This window comes from Ceratotherium simum, chromosome 14 (genome assembly GCF_057802395.1).
Source record: "Ceratotherium simum simum isolate JZ-2026a chromosome 14, ASM5780239v1, whole genome shotgun sequence".
NCBI lineage: Eukaryota > Metazoa > Chordata > Mammalia > Perissodactyla > Rhinocerotidae > Ceratotherium > Ceratotherium simum.
This window is the reverse complement of record NC_141913.1, coordinates 31613895-31632299: the sequence shown is the minus strand read 5'-3', so window position 1 is coordinate 31632299 and position 18405 is coordinate 31613895. Positions and strand designations below refer to the sequence as shown.

The 18405-nt window shown below is 39.0% G+C and overlaps 1 long non-coding RNA gene across 4 annotated transcripts in view; it reads left to right on the top strand.

Moving 5' to 3' along the window:
• Positions 1 to 13209: 13209 nt before the first annotated feature.
• The window catches only part of LOC147915294 (uncharacterized), a 50384-nt gene continuing 45188 nt past the window's right edge, over positions 13210 to 18405 (top strand). For all 4 annotated transcript variants that reach the window (XR_015554315.1, XR_015554313.1, XR_015554314.1 and 1 more), the window contains exon 1: positions 13210 to 13383. This is a non-coding gene — a long non-coding RNA (uncharacterized LOC147915294). The remainder of the gene's footprint in view (positions 13384 to 18405) is intronic.

The following is an 18405-nucleotide window of genomic DNA, read 5'->3' as shown; positions in this document are numbered from 1 at the left end:
GCCTCACATGCTGAAGGAGCACCTCCAACTGCTGCATACTGTGCTTACATCTATTGTACAAATAGGTCACTGTGTGTTCATGATGCATGATTCTTTCCACTTAATGGATTGTGAAGTTCTTAAAGGGACAATGTCTCATTCATTTTTGTTTCCCCAGCGCCTTACACGTTTTGGGGCACACGGTCAGTACTGTTCATTGAGAAAAAGCCTTTGAGTGAAATTACGTCAGTGTTAAAGAATACATGGGGAAGAGTATATGGCAAAAGTATGGACTACAGAATTTAATCTACATTTAAAATATTTTTGAGTAGGATATTTTATATATAACTACTCAGGTGTCAGCCTTGTTTAAAAAAATGCAGTAGGTATCAGATTCCATTTGATGAGTTAAAAATAATTAGTGTTGTTATATGGGAGAATTTGTCTTAGAAACATAAATAAAATGGGACAAATATAAAAACACAGTGGTAAAGGGAAATATTTCTGTGGCTTAAGCTAGATGCCTGGGAAAAAAAGCAATTCAGTTTCCCGATATTAATTATTGGACCATATCCTGTTATTGATCCATGCATGTAAAAATCAATGCAAAGATAAGGACCTTCATAATTGACCGGAGTAATTTTGGAGTATATACTCATTAACATTCAAAGAGCCAGGAAACAATGAAGACATTATGGATGAGCAAACTTTGGATTCATCTGAAGTTTTAATTACTACTTTTCAAACTTTTAAAGGAAGTGACGGGGGGAGAGAATAAGAGAAGCATATTATTTTATTCCCTATTCCTTCCAGGTTTGCATAAAAGGGAAAATACACAACCAGCATTTACCAGTATGTTATATTCATAGAGCCTTTTTTAATTTTGCAAAATTCTTTCACATTCACATTTGATTCTCATTTCAATCTGTGAGTAGAGGCCATGTAGGTGGTTTCTCAGTTTCTAACAGATGGAGAACGAGACCACAATCCTGGACTCTAACTCTTACTGCTGTCCACTTTTTGTTAGAATATATTTTCTCCCGGATGAGTGTGTGTGAGTATATGGATTTTTGCTTGGAAAGACAAACAGATGGAAAAACTAATCAGAGGACTTTAATAAGCTTATATTTTCTGGTGGAAAAAAATTCTATTTTTTCCCTACTTGTTCCACTTGTGTCCTCTCTTCTGGTTTGTGAACATTCTCAACTTGGCAATCTAGTGGGAAATTTGCAGTAAGAGAACAGCACAGTCAACAGGAAAAGAGGATATAGTGGTTTAGGACTCTTCTATTGTCCATTTGGATCAGTTATTTCTTCAAGTAGGTACTATGCACCCTAAGACGCCTTTTTGTAGCTTGGGATCCATCTGACTTTATGCTACTCCATGTCAAAACACTCAAATGGTATCTTGCTTTTTTTTATTTCTTTCAGGGATAAAGTACACAAATCCCTCCATTTTGTTTTTTCCTCTTTTCATCAAGCTCTAGTTTTAAACACTTCCATTTGTTCCATTCCAAACACTAAAAATCTTTCCAAATTATTATGCAAAGGAAATCGCATGCAACTCTCTTTCCTTATTCATGTAACTTTAAGCACAGAATAAAAATTTTAAAAACCAACATATTACCATTTGTTTAATCATACTCATATATTTTTTCCTGCACAAAGTTTTGGCAACTGCTGGTATAGAGCGATCAGGAACAAGCTGGACTTGAAGAGAAATGGGAGTAGAGCCTGTAGGTGTGTCTTAGTCAAGGATTACTTTGCTGCAAGGAACAGAAGCCCAGTAACCCTGGCTCAAATAGGAAGGGAGTTTATTCAAAGGACAAAACAAGCACTATAGCAGCTAGGAAAGTTTATGAAACTAAGTCCTGCTCAGGCACCCGTGAACGGACTGCAATGGGCAAGGTGAGAACAGAGGCTGCTCCCTCAAGCACTCATGGGGGCACATGGTCTCTGGCTTCTGTGCTCTTTGCATGCTTGAGACACTCTGTTCCTTCTCTTAGCTGGCGTATACTGCTAACCCTGCCGGCTCCGCTCAATTTTTCTCTGTCCGTGCCTCCCATTTGCCTTGCTGGTTAGTCTAACCCTGACAACACAATCTCCCAATTTAAGAGCTAACTGTCTTCCAATTGACTCTTGTCTCAATTCTGACAAGATGTAGTCTCATTGCCCAGACTGGGGTGGATATTTACCCCTAGGGCTAGAGCCATAAGCTGTTCTTTCCAAGCTCTGAGTGTATGGCAACTTCCCTTAGAAGGGGATGTGGTAGGAAAGGCAGTAATTTGGAAATTTTAGCACCCCAGGATTAAGAGGATAAAAGCCAAAATTGGAACTTTTCGAAATTGTAACCTTCTTGAATGCACTGGAGTGAAGGCCATAAGTAGAGAAATAATATCAATTAAGGATAAAGATAGCTTGGAAATTTATGTTATTGTATTTTACCCCTTAGGTAATGAGGATACATTGATGGATTTTGGATTGGGAGTATTGTGTGCAGGAAATATGCCATGAGAGTTTTATGGTAAATTATATCCTGAGAAGGGTAGAGGTTTGGAACCATAGAGGAGGATGTCACCACTACATCAAAGATGTATATATGGTATAGCTATTATATAAGTGTGCTTTATATTTCCTCATGTTGTGGCGTTTTATGTGTTGCTTTTTGCCTCCACATGGCAGAGGCTATCTCCCTCCTCTTCACTCTCCTCCTTTGGACAGAAATCATATAGTTCTCTTATATGATTATAAATTACTGGAGTCATTCAAAAGAATAGCACATATCACATCATTTTGCACTATATTTATCTGTATATTAACTGTGTCTCTTTCCCCCCAATAGACTGTACATTTTTTGAGGGTATTGTATTTCTCCCATCTCTATGTCTTTCCCATCCTTGCATTTAATACAGTGCCTGACACATATCAGGCTCTCAATAAATGACTTTTCTGTTCAGGGAATTTTTTGCTTCCATTTAGAAAAATGGCTTTCAAATTGGAAAAAGAAGACCACATTGTGATCAAGAGGAGATTAGACAAGAAGATAGCAAGAGGTGAACCGTATTCTAAAAGAACCTATGAGAATGATCACAGAACCTCTCACAGTGTGGATATTTGGGTGCCCGTGGAGAATGTGAGATGTGGTAAAGAATGGCAGTGGGGAGAGATTGTCCTCAGGTCAAGTAGGAGAAAGATATAAATCTTTGAAATTGTAGTCATCCAGCTTAGTTCAGCCCTGAGCTATCTTGTGGAGGAGAGATGGCACTTAATTTACATGGCTCCAGATAAAAAATCTAGCACTTAGGAGGAAGAAGTTAAAGGAGATTGATTTCAATACTAAGCAAGGAAGAACTTCCAAGAAGTAGAGGTCTCCCAAATGAATTGGCTTTCCAAAAAACTTTTATTAACAGAAAATGTTCAAACAGAAGCTAGTTATCTGAGAGAGATGACATAGAGATTCTTTAACTGCGTGGAAGTTTGTATTGAACTCTCAAAAACTTTCCAAGTCTAATGTGTTATGATGTTATAATTGCTGAGTTAACTTAAAGCCTTATGTGCCTTTAAAACGTAATCCACACCCATGGTGATGTCTATATTCCTTTGGGGAAATTCACTAATCACATTGAATAGCCTCTTCTTTGATGCATTTATATGATTTTTTTTTTCCTCACAAAAGTCAGGAAGAGACATAAAAAATAACGTTTTAAATCATCTTGTACCTAGAGAAAAATATTTCAGAGAAGGAAGAAATGACAGGCCTGTTAAGAGTAAGGAAGGCTCCCAAGAAGATTAGCAAGTATGAATCATGCGTCTAGATCAGAAGGGTCAGTTCAATAAGGCAAGCTTTAAAAAGGTCCATTGGTCCGATTCCCAAGAGACAGGTTATGAAATGACTGATGCCAATCAAATCTCAAGTTGAAGGCTCTATGTGTGTGAGTGTGAGTGAGTGTGCCTGCGTATTTCAACGGTTGAAATGTCAAATCAAAACCAGCGTCAGTCATCATGATGTCAGTGTGGTGGAGATGGAGTTGACATGTAGCTGGAGACTGGGGGAACTGAAAGGTCTCTTTAAATGTTGAGAATTCATCTTAGAGTATTGGCAGGCAAGAGAGGATTTAAGGCATAGTATATAATTCTAGGTGTGTATATGACTGGAAAAGTTCCTACATTAATGATGGGATATTTAATACCATAATATTAAACACTTTCCCACAGACAAACTCTAACGGAGGCTTCTCATTGCTAATTCATTGAACCCCAGTATTATTGTCCCACCCTTTCATTTTCTCTCCCATAACTCTTTACTATGGGCTATAGTCAGCCCTGTCTCCTCAAAGTTCCCCAAACTGAAGTTTATTGTGTCCTTATATGTGCTTTCTTCCATTTTTGAAATGTTCTAGTTATTTATTACAACTTAAAATTTTAAAAAAGCTGGAAACATACCATATATTTTTAAAATCACAGCATAAAAAGTAAAAGCATCCCAGCGTGTCATTCACAGTATATCATTCATTCCCAGCTCTCTGGCTTTGTTTCACTTTCTCCCGCCATTCTTATCCAGAACTCTCCCTGTTCACCCACTTGCTACTGAAGAGCAAATGCAGTACTTTCAAAAGGAATGAACAACAACATAAAAATTAATTTTTCTTCAACATTTGTGTTTTGATATCAATAAGATAGTAGCTGACTTTTGAGCCTATCACATTTCTTATGATTCTCTCATATTTCCCTCTAACATGATAGGTTTGCAAAACATGACATTAAATTTAAGCTCAATCATAATAACATATTTTAAGGTCAACAACAAGGCTGTTAAATTTAAAATATGTGGGGCCAGGTAAAGGTTTAAAGCATCCACTCTATGTCTTCATCTTATTCACTAGGCTTGGCCTGTTTCTTTGGGACTTAATGGAGTGTGAGTTCCTCAAAGGCAGGAGCTGGGATTTACTTGGCTCTTTTGGAATAGTACCTTCCATAGTGGCCAGCATATGAAAGGTACTCCTTGAATCATCTATTTTATAAATATTTTTGGGCCTTAATTATGGTGCAGGCATTATGCTCAGCTTGAAGGAACAGTAGTAGGACAGCCTGCTTTCTGCTATCCAAGGCAGGCGACATAGCATTTTGGTTCAAAACAATCTGAATTTGAATACTATACTAGTTCTACCTCTCAGAAAACATGTGATCTGGAGAAATCTACTTGAGCCTCAGTTTTCTCTATTTTTTAATCAGAAGTAAGGGGACTCTCAATGACAGAGAGACCTGAAGGATTCATTGAATTAATACAAAGTGCTTTGACCACTGCCTGATATAATACATGTTAATTATTTTTATAATCATGGGGTTTAAATTCCAGCTGAAGGATGCATAATTTAAAAATAACAGCATGAAAGTGTGGCAAGGGTTATGAGAAAGAAAATCTGGAGTAGTATGAAGAATTCCAGAGGTATCTGACCTAGTCTGAAGGCCAAGGGAAGTGTCTAGAGGAAGTCAAGTTTGCTCTGAGACTTGCTCAATTAGTGCTGATGCTAACAGCATCTTTCCATTCCTTGCGGGAATATTACTGAGTTTGTGAGTTGTTCAGATTTCCTCGTTTTCCTCTCTAATTCTTCTTCTACTAGCAGCAGTGGTGGCCATTTTTGTCTTTTGTACCCTTCAGAGGTTTCTGCTTAGCAGACGATATGTGCAGTGTCCTGCACACGTGTGTTATTTAGTTGTCGCGTGCTTTTCTTGGTTGATTTTAATTGATAGTTAGAGCGGTTATACCCAAGTCTGAGAGGTCCTGAATTACATTCCACATGTGTTGAGGGAAGGGCTAAAAACCAGGTATGGATAGAATTAGTTTCCCAGATCAGACCACGGCTGAAGCAAAATTATGAAATAGGTGACATTTATCTTCAGTGCTCATTACATCTCTCTTACCAGCACATCAGTGTAACCAGAGACCCATTATCATTACGTTTCTCTAGGATTTCTTCTGTTACTGAGGATAGCAAACTAATAGACTGATTGAAAGTATGGTATTTATAGAGTGAGTGTATAATTTATTATTTAATATGACTTTTGAGATCAAAGGGGTTGCTAATAATTATTTCAGGACAATAGGTATAACCCAAGATTTTCATGGGCAAATGAGGGTGTATGGTTACCTTAAATATTAAAGATTTAATATGTTAGCCTTTTGGGGATAACTTCAGTGTACACCTAATAAATGCTACCTCTTTCTTTGAGTACTTTTTACTTATAAATAAAAAGCCTAAGCGAGAAGACAATAATTAAACCCAAATTAATGCATCTCTAATGATAGAATTTTAGGCACTTTAGCCCAAGATGAGGAAGATATTTATTGGTAGATCACATTTCCAATACCTGTTGAATTATACACTTCATAAGTGAATCTAAACTTGGCCTATGTGTAACCTTTAAAGAACATCGGGGTATGTGTGTGTCCATGGGAATACTCAGTTGGAAGAGTCGGTAACTCTTTTTTGTTTCAGTTCAGACACACCAAGACAATGCACAATTAGGACTGGGATGAAAGCTAAACTATATACAGTGGTAAATAATTCATAACATACTTTCTTTTCTCATCTCCCTTGCTTAACCCAAACTGAGACCCATTTTGTGTTCCATTGCTCCTTTGAGAAATAATCGCTCACCACCTCAGCCCTTTCCCAATTTCTGTCTTTCTGACAATGTCTGCTGTTTCAAAATACCTCATTATTTCCACTTTCCCACTGAGCCTGCGACGTGATGGCATTTGCCTTGCCCGAGGAATGAAGAGACAGTTTTTCCTCTCTCAACAATCCTGCACATTGAGATCTGACCAGAGCATTCTCAAGCTGATTCCAAAGGCATTCCCTGGAAAGGGGAGAGCAGACTTGCTCATCCCCATTGTCATCGAGTGGGAGAGTATTCTGCCAGGTCTCCTGACAGATTTCCTAGTCAAAGAGAAAAGCTCTGTAGTGCTTAGAAAACAAAGCTATTTCAAGTTGCTTGGCTGTGAGCTGATAAACAAGGCCTGGGCTGAGAAATGCAAACACACACACATATACACACGGGCCTCTGGTCGGTTGAAGACAGTTCTGACGTACTTGGCAGTCAAGCTGCATTGCTTTGCTTGCTGACCTGTTGGCTACTTATTCAGTTGATAGCTTCCTGCTACCTATCACAAAACAATAAAAATCTTTTTTTTTTTTTTATTGCAGTAACATTGGTTTATAACATTGCAAAAATTTCAGGTGTACATCATTGTACTTCTATTTCTGCATGGACTACATCATGTTCACCACCAAAATACTAATTACAACCCATCACCACACACATGTACCGAATTATCCCTTTCACCCTCCACCCTCCCCCCTTCCCCTCTGGTAACCACCAATCCAGTCTCTGTCCCTATGTGTTTGTTTATTGTTGTTATTATCTACTACTTAATGAAGGAAATCATACGGTATTTGACCTTCTCCCTCTGACTTATTTCACTTTGCATTATACCCTCAATGTCCATCCATGTTGTCACAAATGGCTGGATTTTGTCGTTTCTTATGGCTGAGTAGTATTCCATTGTGTATATATACCACAGCTTCTTTATCCATTCGTCCCTTGATGGGCACTTAGGTTGCTTCCAAGTCTTGGCTATTGTGAATAAGGCTGCAATGAACACAGGGGTGCATGTACCTTTGCAAATTGGTGTTTTCAAGTTCTTTGGATAAATACCCAACAGTGGAATAGCTGGATCATATGGTAGTTCTATCGTTGATTTTTTGAGGAATCTCCATACTGTTTTCCATAGTGGCTGCACCAGTTTGCACTCCCACCAGCAGTGTATGAGAGTTCCCTTCTCTCCACATCCTCTCCAACACATGTTGTTTCCTGTCTTGTTAATTATAGCCATTCTGACGGGCGTGAGGTGATATCTCATTGTAGTTTTGATTTGCATTTCCCTGATAGTTAGTGATTTTGAACATCTTTTCATGTGTCTGTTGGCCATCTGTATATCTTCTTTGGAGAAATGTCTGTTCAGGTCTTTTGCCCATTTTTTAATTGGGTTGGTAGTTTTTTGTTGTTGAGATGCATGAGTTCTTTATATATTTTGGAGATTAAGCCCTTATCAGATGTATGGTTTGCAAATATCTTCTCCCAATTGTTAGGTTGTCTTTTCGTTTTGTTGATGGTTTCCTTTGCTGTGCAGAAGCTTTTTAGTTTGATGTAGTCCCATTTGTTTATTTTTTCTATTGTTTCTCTTGCCCGGTCAGATGTGGTGTTTGAAAAGATGTTGCTAAGACCGATGTCGAAGAGCGTACTGCCTATGTTTTCTTCTAGAACTTTCACAGTTTCAGGTCTTACATTCAAGTCTTTAATCCATTTGGAGTTAATTTTTGTGTATGGTGTAAGGTAAGGATCTACTTTCATTTTTTTGCATATGGCTATCCAGTTTTCCCAACACCATTTGTTGAAGAGACTTTCTTTTGCCCATTGTATGTTCTTGGCTCCTTTGTCAAAGATTAGCTGTCCATAGATGTGTGGGTTTATTTCTGGGCTTTCGATTCTATTCCATTGATCTGTGTGTCTGTTTTTGTGCCAGTACCATGCTGTTTTGGTTACTATAGCTTTGTAGTATATTTTGATATCAGGGAGTGTGATACCTCCAGCTTTGTTCTTTTTTCTCAGGATTCCTTTAGCTATTCAGGGTCTTTTGTTGTTCCATATGAATTTTAGGATTCTTTGTTCTATTTCTGTGAAAAATGTTGTTGGAACTTTGATAGGGATTGCATTGAATCTATAGATGGCTTTAGGAAGTATGGACATCTTAACTATGTTAATTCTTCCAATCCAAGAGCACAGAATATCTTTCCATTTCTTTGTGTCTTCTTCAATTTCTTTCAGAAATGTTTTATAGTTTTCGGTGTACAGATCTTTCACCTCTTTGGTTAAATTTATTCCTAGGTATTTTATTCTTTTTGTTGCAATTGTAAATGGGATGGTATTCTTAATTTCTCTTTCTGCTACTTCGTTGTTAGTGTACAGAAATGCAACTGATTTTTGTATGTTGATTTTGTATCCTGCAACTTTACCATATTCATTTATTACTTCTAAAAGTTTTCTGGTGGATTCTTTAGGGTTTTCTATATATAAAATCATGTCATCTGCAAATAGTGACAGTTTCACTTCTTCCTTTCCAATTTGGATCCCTTTTATTTCTTTCTCTTGCCTGATTGCTCTGGCTAGGACTTCCAATACTATGTTAAATAGGAGTGGTGACAGTGGGCATCCTTGTCTGGTTCCTGTTCTTAGAGGGATAGCTTTCAGTTTTTCACCATTGAGGATGATATTAGCTGTGGGTTTCTCATATATGGTCTTTATTATGTTGAGGTACTTTCCTTCTATACCCATTTTATTCAGAGTTTTTATCATAAATGGATGCTGGATCTTGTCAAATGCTTTCTCTGCATCTATTGAGATGATCATGTGATTTTTGTTCTTCATTTTATTAATGTGGTGTATTACGTTGATTGATTTGCGAATGTTAAACCATCCCTGCATCCCTGGAATAAATCCCACTTGATCATGGTGTATAATCTTTTAACGTATTGTTGTATGCGATTTGCTAGTATTTTGTTGAGGATTTTTGCATCGATGTTCATCAGTGATATTGGCCTGTAATTTTCTTTTTGTGTTGTCCTTGTCTGGTTTTGGTATCAGGGTAATGTCAGCTTCGTAGAATGAGTTAGGAGCTTCCCTCCCTCCTCAATTTTTTGGAAGAGTTTGAGAAGGATAGGTATTAAGTCTTCTTTGAATGTTTGGTAGAATTCCCCAGGGAAGCCGTCTGGTCCTGGACTTTTATTTTTGGGGAGGTTTTTGATTACTGTTTCGATCTCCTTACTGGTGATTGGTCTATTCAAATTCTCCACTTCTTCTTGATCCAGTTTTGGAAGGTTGTATGATTCTAAGAATTTATCCATTTCTTCCAGATTGTCGAATTGGTTGGCATATAGTTTTTCATAGTATTCTCTTATAATCTTTTGTATTTCTGAGGTGTCTGTTGTAACCTCTCCTCTTTCATTTCTGATTTTACTTATTTGTGCCTTCTCTCTTTTTCTTGGTGAGTCTAGCTAAAGGTTTGTCTATTTTGTTGATCTTTTCAAAGAACCAGCTCTTGGTTTTATTAATTTTTCTATTGTTATTTTGGTCTCTATTTCATTTATTTCTGCTCTGATTTTTATTATTTCCCTTCTTCTACTGATTTTGGGCTTTGTTTGTTCTTCTTTTTCCAGTTCCTTTAGGTGCATTTTTAGATTGTTTATTTGAGATTTTTCTTGTTTGTTGAGATAGGCCTGTATCGCTATAAACTTCCCTCTTAGAACCGCTCTTGCTGTATCCCATAAATTCTGGCATGTCGTATTTTCATTTTCATTTGTCTCCAGGTATTTTTTGATTTCTTCTTTGATTTCTTCGTTAACCCAGTCGTTGTTCAGTAGCATTTTGTTTAATCTCCATGTATTTGTGGCTTTTCTGATTTTCTTCCTATAGTTGATTTCTAGTTTCATACCGTTGTGGTCAGAAAAGATGCTTGGTATTATTTCAATCTTCTTAAATTTATGGAGACTTGTTTTGTGGCCTAATATGTGATCAATCTTGGAGAATGTTCCATGTGCATTTGAAAAGAACGTGTATTCTTCGGTTTTTGGATGGAATGCTCTGTATATATCTACTAGGTCCATCTGTTCTAAGGTGTCGTTTAAGGCCAATGTTTCCTTATTGATCTTCTGTTTGGATGATCTATCTGTTGGTGTAAGTGGAGTGTTAAAGTCCCCTACTATTATTGTGTTACTGTCTATTTCTGTTTTTATGTCTGTTAATAATTGCTTTATATATTTAGGTGCACCTACATTGGAGTGCGTAGATATTTACAAGTGTTATATCCTCTTGTTGGATTGTTCCCTTGATCATTATGTAATGCCCTTCTTTGTCTCTTTTTACAGTTTTTGTTTTAAAGTCTATTTTGTCTGATATGAGTACTGCTACCCCAGCTTTCTTTTCATTGCCATTTGCGTGGAGTATCTTTTTCCATCCCTTCACTTTCAGTTTGTGAGTGTCTTTAGGTCTGAAGTGTGTCTCTTGTATGCAGCATATATATGGGTCTTGTTTTTATCCAGTCAGCCACCCTATGCCTTTTAATTGGGGCATTTAGTCCATTGACGTTTAAAGTAGCTATTGATAAGTATGTACTTACTGCCATTTTTAACTTTTTATTTTTTTCCTCAGTGTTTAAGTAGTCCTTCTCTGTTCCTTACTTCTTCTATACAGAATTGATGGTCACTTTAGTTTGACCTCTGTCTGAAAGCTGTACTCTTTAACTACCCTCCTCCCTCCTTTTATGTTTTTGATATCATATCTAACCTCTTTTTGTGCATTTGTATCCATTATGTTCTAATCGTGGAAATAGATAATTTTTCCTATTTGTGGTCTTCTCTTTTCCCCTTAAATCAGTCCCTTTAACATTTCTTGTAACACTGGTTTCTTGGTGACAAACTCCTTTAATTTTTGCTTATCTGGGAAAATTTTGATCTCTCCTTCCATTTTGAACGATAACCTTGCTGGGTAGAGTATTCTTGGCTGTAAGTTTTTTCCTTTTAGCACTTTAAATATATCGTGCCATTCTCTTCTAGCCTGTAAGGTTTCTGCAGAGAAGTCAGCTGATAGCCTTATGGGGTTTCCTTTGTATGTAACTTGACATTCTCTTGCAGCTTTTAGGATTCTCTCTTTATCTTTAATTCTGGACATTTTGATTATGATGTGTCTTGGTGTGGGCCTCTTTGGGTTTATCTTGTTTGGGGCTCTCTGTGCCTCCTGTACCTGGATGTCTGTTTCCTTCCTTAGGTTAGGGAAGTTTTCATCTATTATTTCTTGAAATAGATTCTCTGCCCCCTTGTCTCGCTCTTCTCCTTCCGGGACACCTATAACACGGATGTTAGTGCGCTTGATGATGTCCCAGAGGTCCCTTAGACTGTCCTCACTCTTTTTAATTCTTTTCTCTTTTACCTGTTCACCTTGGGTAATTTCTTCTAGTCTTTCTTCCAGCTCACTGATCCGTTCTTCTGTATCCTCTACTCTGCTTTTGAGTCCCTCTAATGAGTTTTTCATTTCCAGTATTGTATTCTTCATTTCTGATTGGTTCTTTTTATATCTTCCATTTCTTTGTTGACATTCTCACTGAGTTCATCTATTCTTCTCCCCAGATCAGTGAGCATCCTTAACACTCTTAGTTTGAACTCTCTGTCAGGTAGGTTGCTCATTTCTGTTTCACTTAGTTCCTTTTCTGGGGTTTTGTCCTGTTCCCTTACTTGGAATGTATTCTTTTGCCTCCTCATTTTGCCTCTTTCCCTGTGCTTGTGTCTACGTATTAGGTAGGTCAGCTACGTCTCCTGCTCTTGGATAGGTGACCTTATGTAAGTGATGGCTTAGGAGGCTTCCAGTGTGCTTCCCTCAGTTCTCAATGTTCCAGGGGTGGCCCCTATGTGGGCTACGTGTGTCCTTCTATTGTGGCCTGTTAGCTCTCCCTATAGGCGCCCAGGGAGGCTGAGTTATGCTCCTGGCCAGCTGTTGTAATGCTCAGCTGCTTGTAGTTGTTGTGGGCCCTTCAGTCTCTTTATCAGGTGTGGGGAGCCCCAGCACAGCTGGCTGTAAGTTCTAATACCACATTTGTGTTGCAGTATTTCTTTTAAGTGAGTAGGCCCCCAGTGTGGCAGGTTGTTAGGCTCAGGGCCTTAGAATTGCTGTAAACCTCTAGCCTATTAGGTCTCTTGTCAGCTCTCTGAGGATTGCAGCTGGGTGGGGTTGGCCTCAGGCACAGGAGCACCCAATTGTTTCAGGCTTTGGAAGGTGGGGCAAACCTCCTATGTGGGTCTTTGAGAAGCACAAGTCTTCTGCAGCTGACAAGCCCTGCCGCCCAGAGGTCCACACACACAGTCAACACAGTCCTGCCCCGTGTGAGTGCCCCGACCTCCCCAAGAGGACCCAGTCTCTCCACGGCGGGAGCCCCACACACTCCACCACCACCCCACACTCTCCACCCGCTCCTTGTGCACACCCTGCCCCGCTCAAGTCAGCTCAGTTGCCAGGCTGCAGAAAATCCAGTCACCAATCTATGCAGGCCCACACGTTGCCTGAGGGCTTGTTGTTAGGTGGGGCCAGTCTCTAGGGTGGGCTGCCTGCCTTGGCTGAGCTGGATTAAATCGGTGCTCTAGCGGGTGGAGCAGACCCTGGGCTAGCAGGTCTCAGGGAAAACTCCAATGGCGTCTGTGTCAGCACGCTCACACCAGGCCACAACAATGGCCGCTGCCAATGTCCCAGTCCCTGGAGAGGTCTCACCCCTCACCGAGATGCACTCAGGGCCTATTAGGTGAGTCTCTTATCACCAAAGCAGTGTGCACCTTTCTTTCTGGTGATTTTAGGATGCTTTCTGGAACGGGTGAGTTTGTGCGCGGGCCCTTTAAGAGCCAGTTTTAGTTTCTTTGTGAACCGGGTTTTTTGGGGGTGCTCCCCAATGCTTTAGTAGCAGGCAAAGTCAGATATTATGCCGCTGGTGTCGATTGTGCTGGGTCCACAAAATGCCCACAGCGGGGGCGCTCCCCGGCTCAGGGCCCCGCGCCTCCAGGGAGGCTGCGTACCTGTGAGCTGCTCCCGGCGGCCGTGACGCTGGCGGCTTGTGAAGGCGGCGTTTTTCCTCTCCGGAAGGGAGTCTCTGCCTCCTCCACCCCAGTTAGGATTGTCCATTGTTGCAGGAGTTCCTCTCATCCAGTTTTCAGTTCTGTCTCAGGGGTAATTTTTCCACGAGTAGTTGTAAATTGGCTGTGTCCACGGGAGGAGGTGAGTTCAGAGTCTGCCTACGCCGCCATCTTGACTCCGCCAATAAAAATCTTTTAAGAAGACAGTCCAAATTGCTCTAATACCTTCTTTAAAGAGAACAAAAATGCAAAAAGTTAGCCTGTAGGGACTTCATTTTTCATAGATATGCAATTTATGGTGTTTAAATATAAGCTTTTGATTTTAGGTTGAAATGATCTTGTCAAAAATGTACATGAAAGACGTTTACGCCAGGCTCTTTCCTGCTTAGGGTTATAGCTGATCCTTCTCACGTCTTTTACCCCCAGAACACTTGACTGGCGCCTGACTTCACTACTTTGCTTTAGTAGCTGATTCAGGGAAGATTGTTTTCCTTCCTTTTTTTTTTTTTTCCTGAGGAAGATTCGCCCTGAGCTAACATCTGTGCCAATCTTCCTCTACTTTCTATGTGGTACACCACCACAGCATGGCTGATGAGTGGAGTAGGTCTGCGCCTGGGATCCAAACCGGCGAATCTGGGCCGCCGAAGTGGAGCGCGCGGAACTTTAACTGCTCAGCTACAAAACCCTCTTTTCTTTTTTTTTTTTGGCCATGAAGAGGATTGGATTTGAGGTCAGGACTAGGGTGAGGCGAATGAGGGGCATTTGCCTCAGACACATTTAAGGAAGCACCAAAAAAACTCAGTAATCAAGATAAATAATATTTTAATGCAATATTATAAAAATCAAAATCAATGTAAAAATCCATGATGAACAAAGTATCAAAATTTTAAAATAAGACAGGGTCCATATTACTGAGTTTTCCTTTTACCTCAGGCTCCACTATGGCTCTGCATGGCACCGGATGGATTGTAATGACAAGCTGGAGAATGGGGTGGTATTTCTGAGGCAAGTGCACGTCTATTTCTCCATCCCTTCCGGGAGCACATTGGCTAAGGGCATCATGGATCAGAGCCAACTGAATCATAAACATTCATTGAGCAACAATTCTCCTCAGCCCATAGATACTATAATCATATAAAACAGCCCTGAAGGCACAGTTCTTGAATTAAATCTAAGGAGAGAGATGGGGCAAAGGCAAACCATTAGATAAGGGATTACACATCTGAGTGGATCTGCTCAGTAGGAAGTGAGGAAGAGAGGAAGGAATGGGAATTTGGATCAGAGAAGGGATCAGGCTACTGAGGAATGTTTCCTGGTAAGACACATGAGTGAAGCAGTGTGTGTGCATAGCATCCTTGGCAGCGGTGCTATAGGTTTCCTGAGAAGGATGCTGGCATAGGAATTGCAAACTACAGAAACCCCCGGACACATTACTTAGCCTCTCTGTCATTTAGTATTTTTATCTGAAAAATGGGATTTATAGTATCTGCTAATCACAAGGAAGTGATAAAATATTCACATGATAAATGATTATTGTTTTTATCTTCACACTTCCTATTGAGACACAAGAATTGATTCATAGCTAGGGTCTGTGAGTTTCCTTCCTAGATAATCTCCTTTATATATTTTTTGTTGTGGTAAAATAAACATAACACAAAATTTACCATTTTAACCATTTATAAATGTACAGTCCCGTTGTATTAAGTACATTCACAATGTAATGTAACCATCACCACCATCCGTCTCCAGAAATTTTTCATCTTTCCAAATTGAAACTCTGTATTCATTAGACACTAGCTCTCCATTTCATTCTCCCCCCATTGCCTGGCAACTACCATTCTACTTTCTGTCTCTGTGAATTTGACTACTCTAGGTACCTCATATAAGTGGAATCATACAGCATTTGTTCTTTTGTTTGGCTTATTTCACCTACCACAATGTCTTCAGGTTCATCCATGTTAAAGCATGTGTCAGATTTTCTTCCTTTTCAAGACTGAATAATTCCTTGGTATGAATACACCACATTTTGTTTACCCATCCATCTGTTAATGGATACTTGGGTTGCTTCCACCTTTTGGCTATTGTGAATAACACTGTAATGGACTTGGGTGTACAAATGTCTCTTTGAGTCTGTGCTTTCAGTTCTTTTGGGTATCCCCAGGAGTGGAATTGCTGGATTATCTGGCAAATCTATACTTAATTTTTTGAGGAGCTGCCATACTGTTTTGTACAGAGGCTGCATCATTTTACATTCCTACCAGCAGTGCACAAGGGTTTCAATTACTCCACATTCTCGCCCACACTTATTATTTTTTATGTTTTTTTGATTCGTTTTTTAATAATACCCATCCTAATGGGTATGAAGTGGTATCTCATTGTGATTTTGATTTGCAATTCTCTAATGATTCATGATGCTGAGGATCTTTTTGTGTGCTTCCATTTGTATAACTTTGGAAAAATATTATTTTCCATATAGTTATTTGGAAAAATAACTATTCAAATCCTTTGCCCATTTTTAAGGGTTATTTATTTTTCAGTTATTTATTTTTATTGTTGTTGAGTTGTAGGAGTTCTTTATATATTCTGGATATAAATCTCTTATCAGATATTTGATTTGCAAATATTTTCTCCCATATTCTGGGTTGCTGTTTCACTCTGTTGGTAGCATTTTTTGATGCATAGAACTTTTAAATTTTGATGATGGTCAATTTATCTATTTTTTCTTTTGTTGTCTGTGTTTTTGGCATCCTGTCCAAGAAATCATTGCCAGATCCAATGTCATGAAGATTTTCCCATTTTCTTCTGAGTTTTATAATTTTACCTCTTACCTTTATGTCTTTGATCTATTTTGAGCTAATTTTTTTACGTAGTCTAAGGTAAGGGTTCAATTTCATTGCTTTGCATATGGATACCCAGTTTTCCGAGCACTATTTATTGAAAAGATTGTCATTTCCCCGTTGAATGGTCTTGGCAACCTTGTCAAAAATTATTTGACCATATATGCACAAGTTTAATTCTGGGTTCTCTACTCTGTTCCATTGGTCTACGTGTCTGTCTTTATGGCAGTACCACACTGTTTTGATTACTATACCTTTGTAGTAAGTTTTGAAATCAGGAACTGAGAGACTTGCAAATTTGTTCTTCTTTTTCAAGATTATTTTAGACACTTAGGGTTTCTTGAGATTCCATATTCTCCCTCATCTTTTAAAAAACCTTCTCCCAGTTTCCAATGTCTCTTTTGCTCACTACGACCAACATCTTGAAACAGTTTTTCTCCTCTCTCACCATATCTATCTCCCCATTTACCCCTTCTCAACCTATTGTCACCTGGCCGTCACCTCCACTACTCACTGCAGCTAATCTTGTCAAGCTCGTTGAAGATCTTTCTGTTCCTAAACTTAGGGGACTCTTACCTTGCCTGCCTTATCAATAGTATTTGAGACCATTAACCTCTTCTCCAGTCTTAGGATACTCTTCCTTTGGCTCTTGGAAATCCCTCCTCTGACTTCTTTCTATGTCTTGAGCTGCTCCTTCCCAGTCTCCTTCTTGGGTTCCTCTGACCACAATCTGGAATCCTTTCTCTTCTACTTAGTAGTTGATGCTGAGTGATCTAATGCATTTTCTTGACCTTGATTTCATGAACCTAATTACCAAATCTGGCATCTCATAGTTTAAAAATGTATGAAAAATGAAGCAGAGGTGTAAAATCATAAAAGCGCATAAAAATACCAAAGCTAAAGAGGCATAAATTGGGGCAAAAGAGAGTTTAGGTTAAGCTTAAGGAAACATTTCCTTATTTTTAATTTAATTTTATTTTTTTTAGAGTTACCAGACAGAACTCCTGAAGTTATTGAGGAATTTTCTTTCTGGAGTATTTACCTGCTGGATATGTATCTTGACCAAAAATTGTAGAATTGCCTAACATTAATTTTAAATGCATTAATTAAACTCCTATGACATCAAACATTCTTTTTGCTCGTGATAAATTTGGCAAAAGTTTTAACGTAGTAGGTAGGCAGCTAGGCTAGAAGTCCCAAACTACACATGAATGTGTGGGCAAGTTACTCAGCCTTTCTTAGCCTGGAGCCATTTCAGACTGATTGAAGAGATGATTTCCTAACAGAACACTGTAATAACACTAGAGAATATTGACTGAGGGGAACTTCATCTGTGTTCTTAGTGTGAATCCACGTGTAACTGAATTTTAAGGGATATTTTGTAAGGAGAGAGAATAAGTGCTTCTTGGGGATAGGGGGACAAATGACTGGGCAGACCTGGGACTAATGGCCCTAAGCTGTTCCCTTAAAGAGAAAGAAAGATTTAATGTAGAGGGCTGTGCGGTACAAGAACTCAGAGACGGGATGAGGGGACATTGAAAGAGTCAGGTGCAATGACACAGATTGTCTTTTGACCCAGGCCCCTTTGACCAACGTCACACAGCCTAGCCAAAGGGGCTTTAACTAATATCAAGTTAAATAAAAAGATTTAGCATTGGAATGTCTGGTAAGGCTGAGCAAACTTAGATAGCCCTGCTTGGGGGCTTGATAACTGAAAAGATACGTAGGGGTGTTCATCACAGCCTGCTCTTTATATCTCGCTTACCCTGCATGAAAGCTATAGGTGTAGAGTTCTACAGAAAAACCAAGGGAATTTCAGCATTCATATGTGGATTCTTTTATTTGGATAGGCAGCAACTG